The sequence below is a fragment of the Arachis hypogaea genome, chromosome 19, assembly GCF_003086295.3.
Source record: "Arachis hypogaea cultivar Tifrunner chromosome 19, arahy.Tifrunner.gnm2.J5K5, whole genome shotgun sequence".
Classification (NCBI taxonomy): Eukaryota; Viridiplantae; Streptophyta; class Magnoliopsida; order Fabales; family Fabaceae; genus Arachis; species Arachis hypogaea.
The window spans coordinates 31,513,117-31,517,213 of record NC_092054.1 but is presented as its reverse complement, the minus strand read 5'-3'; the positions used below and the strand labels follow the sequence as shown (position 1 = coordinate 31,517,213).

At 39.6% G+C, this 4,097-nt stretch overlaps 1 non-coding gene and 1 pseudogene across 1 annotated transcript; both read right to left on the bottom strand.

The window, feature by feature from the left end:
• Window positions 1-393: 393 nt before the first annotated feature.
• On the bottom strand, window positions 394-1,561 carry LOC112778210 (uncharacterized GPI-anchored protein At4g28100-like; annotated as a pseudogene).
• Window positions 1,562-2,881: 1,320 nt separating this feature from the next.
• On the bottom strand, window positions 2,882-2,989 carry LOC112780451 (small nucleolar RNA R71). Its single transcript, XR_003191287.1, has one exon. It is a non-coding gene; the product is annotated as a small nucleolar RNA R71 (small nucleolar RNA).
• Between the last annotated feature and the right edge of the window lie 1,108 nt (window positions 2,990-4,097).

Here is a 4,097-nt window from a genome sequence, read left to right as displayed (position 1 = left end):
CTCCTAGATAATACTCATTGGTTTTCTTCACAAGCTCCATGATCCTAAGGTGTTCATCTTTCACAACTTTAAGCTCCTCCTCACATTCCTCTACAAACCCTTTCATTTCCTTAACAAATCCACCTCTCTCATTGTTCTCGCCACAACATTTGGTTACAATCTCTCGAATTTCGCTAACACGAGCATTGAGAATGTATAACATCCTAATGAAATTCTGATGATCAATTATTGCTGCTTTCTTTACTTCAGATAACTCATCCTTTATACCTCCCAATAACACTTGTAAACCAAGCATTAGATACTCTTTCTCTGTCTCATGTTGCACAAGGCTATTATTGTTTTCATTGGAGTTGCTTATATCACCGTTGATTTTGGGAATGTTATGCTTTTGATTCATAGCTTCTCTTCTTCCTTCTGAGCCACCTGCTCTACAATGAAGTGTAGCAAACTAGTCTTCCTATCAATGCTTTTCACATCAGGAAGCTTCCTAAGAGCACTTAGGTTGAAACCTTGTGCATTTCCCCTAGAAGTTCCGGCATTCATCCGGTTTCCAGCTTTGAGAATTGCCTTAAGAAACTTCAGTAATAGGCCACTAGTCCTCATCTCCTTGCAACCCTTTTCAAGAACTTTGGCTTCAATTGGTTCTTACGACTTCCGTGAAGCGCACAAGCTCCAAAGGCGCGTGAAGGATGGTGACATTGCAAGATAACTTAGAGAGCAACCAAACTCTCAAACAGAAAGATAAAACAAACACAACTTTACCAAATCACCAAATCATGAAGAAGATCAACATCAATAAAATGAACTCAAATTCATCATATTCAACAAAGATCCATCAAATTCTAAGTCAAAATAACGAATCAAACAACCCCAAATCAAAACAAAAACTTCTTTTTTTTTATCTATTTTGGGAAAAGATTAATAGAAAATTGACCCTGTAGAGTGTGTTCAAGCACTTGGAGCAGCCACCAAGACCAGGGAAGCCATTGACATTGTCGGTTCTACTGATGCAATTCTTCTCTAACCTTCTCACAGTTTTATCCCCAACAAGTTCACCATTTTCATTAACTGAAAATGCATCTGGGCAACTCAGAGGGTGAAGCCTTATCCCACAGAAGCAGAACACAACATCACATGTCTCGTTGGGTCTTTTCAGCTGAATCCCTCTCACTTTCAGTGTATTCTCTAAGTCATTCACACATGTTTCTGAGTCATCTGGTAACAATGGCATCTCATATGACAATGATGATGTGTGGGTATGGCTATGGGTTAATGCAGTGGAAGAATATGCAGAGTATAACTATAATGCAAGAACAGGATAGCACTGTGTGCGGTGGAGCTCCATGTCAGAACCACCACCACCACAGCCTCCACAAACATTCTTTATACCGTCAAAGAGTTCATCTGAGAGTGTCAAGGGGCAACCTTTGACATCAGATTGTTCAGGGAATGCAGGGATGGTTGCTGTTGATGGATGAGATGGGCCTGGGCCTGGGCTTTTCTTTGGGAGGATGGGCTTAAGAGTTTGAAGGGTTGTTGTTGATGATGAGTCATTGCACATGCAGCAATGGAAGAAAAAGATGGGCAGAAGAGGAAAAGGGTTAGTGGTAGTGGAGCTGACATAGTGTTTGATGAAATGTTTATGAGAGAAAAAGAAAGAAAGGGTATAATTGTCCACTAAAATTTCGTCCCAATCCACCTCACCAACTGTAACGGCCACGTCATTCACTGCCCCTCCATGTCAGCTGGCTCCGTTGCCGTTTTTGGTCCAAAACGGACGGAAATGTATAATTGTCTCCCGTTTTAAAACTTGAGGGATCGAAATGTATTTTCCAATCTTGAGGGACGAAAATGTTCCCGTTTTAAAAGGTCAGGGACCTATTTGTCTTTTAGTCTTTCAAAATTTGTTTCAACTAACTAACTAACTTTTTGTTTGTTTCTTAACTTTTTCAAAACTACCTAACTAACACTCTCTCTCTAATTTTCGAAAATATCTTCCCTCTTTTTCAAAAATTTCTTTTTAATTAACTAATTATTCTTATTTTTATTTTTGATTTTAAAAATTTTCGAAAAATACTAACATTTTTCAAAAACCATTTTCGAAAATCACTAACTCTTTTTCAAAAATATTTTTCGAAAATTCTCCCTCTCCCATCTTATTCTATTTATTTATTCATTTACTAACATCTCATCTCACATCTCAATCCCTCCTCACAGTTGTGTTTCTTCCATTATATTACATTCTTTGTCTCCCCTTCTTTTCTTCCACTCACACAGGGATCCCTATACTGTGGTATAAAGGATCTCTATTATTATTATTATTTTTCTGTGCCCTCTTCTTTGTCATATGAGCAGGAGCAAGGATAAGAATATTCTTGTGGAAGCAGATCCAGAACCTGAAAGGACTCTGAAAAGGAAACTAAGAGAAGCTAAAATACAACAATCCAGAGATAACCTTTCAGAAATTTTCGAACAGGAAGAGGAGATGGCAGCCGAAAATAATAATAATGTAAGGAAGATGCTTGGTGACTTTACTGCACCTAATTCCAATTTACATGGAAGAAGCATCTCCATTCGTGCCATTGGAGCAAACAACTTTGAGCTGAAACCTCAATTAGTTTCTCTGATACAGCAGAACTGCAAGTTTCATGGACTTCCATCTGAAGATCCTTTTCAGTTTTTAACTGAATTCTTGCAGATATGTGATACTGTTAAGACTAATGGAGTAGATCCTGAAGTCTACAGGCTCATGCTTTTCCCTTTTGCTGTAAGAGACAGAGCTAGATTATGGTTGGATTCTCAACCCAAAGACAGCCTGAACTCTTGGGATAAGCTGGTCACGGCTTTCTTAGCCAAGTACTTTCCTCCTCAAAAGCTGAGTAAGCTTAGAGCTGATGTTCAAACCTTCAGACAGAAAGAAGGTGAATCCCTCTATGAAGCTTGGGAAAGATACAAATAGTTGACCAAAAAGTGTCCTTCTGACATGCTTTCAGAATGGACCATCCTGGATATATTATATGATGGTTTATCTGAGCTATCAAAGATGTCACTGGACACTTCTGCAGGTGGATCCATTCACCTAAGGAAAACGCCTGCAGAAGCTCAAGAACTCATTGACATGGTTGCAAATAACCAGTTCATGTACACTTCTGAAAGGAATCCTGTGAGTAATGGGACGCCTATGAAGAAGGGAGTTCTTGAAGTTGATACTCTAAATGCCATATTGGCTCAGAATAAAATATTGACTCAGCAAGTCAATATGATCTCTCAGAGTCTGCATGGAATGCAAGCTGCATCCAACAGTACTCAAGAGGCTTCTTATGTAGAAGAAGCTTATGATCCTGAGAACCCTGCAATAGCAGAGGTAAATTACTTAGGTGAACCTTATGGAAACACCTATAACTCATCGTGGAGAAATCACCCCAATTTCTCATGGAAGAATCAAAAGCCTCAACAGGGCTTTAATAATGGTGGAAGAAACAGGTTTAACAATAATAAACCTTTTCCATCATCCACTCAGCAACAGACAGAGAACTCTGAACAAAATGCTTCTAATTTAGCAAATCTAGTCTCTGATCTATCTAAGGCCACTGTGAGTTTCATGAATGAAACCAGGTCTTCCATTAGAAATTTGGAAGTACAAGTGGGCCAGCTGAGTAAAAGGATCACTGAAATCCCTCCCAGTACTCTCCCAAGCAATACAGAAGAGAATCCAAAAGGAGAGTGCAAGGCCATTGACATAAGCACCATGGCCGAACCTCTGAGGAGAGGAGAGGACGTGAATCCCAAGGAGGAAGACCTCCTGGGATGTCCAGTGATCAATAAGGAGCTTCCCTCTGAGGAACCAAAGGACTCTGAGGCTCATCTAGAGACCATAGAGATTCCATTGAACCTCCTTATGCCATTCATGAGCTCTGATGAGTATTCCTCTTCTGAAGAGAATGAGGATGTTACTGAAGAGCAAACTGCCAAGTTTCTTGGTGCAATCATGAAGCTAAATGCCAAATTATTTGGCATTGATACTTGGGAAGTTGAACCTCCCTTGTTCATCAATGAACTAAGTGATCTGGATCAACTGACATTGCCTCAGAAGAGAC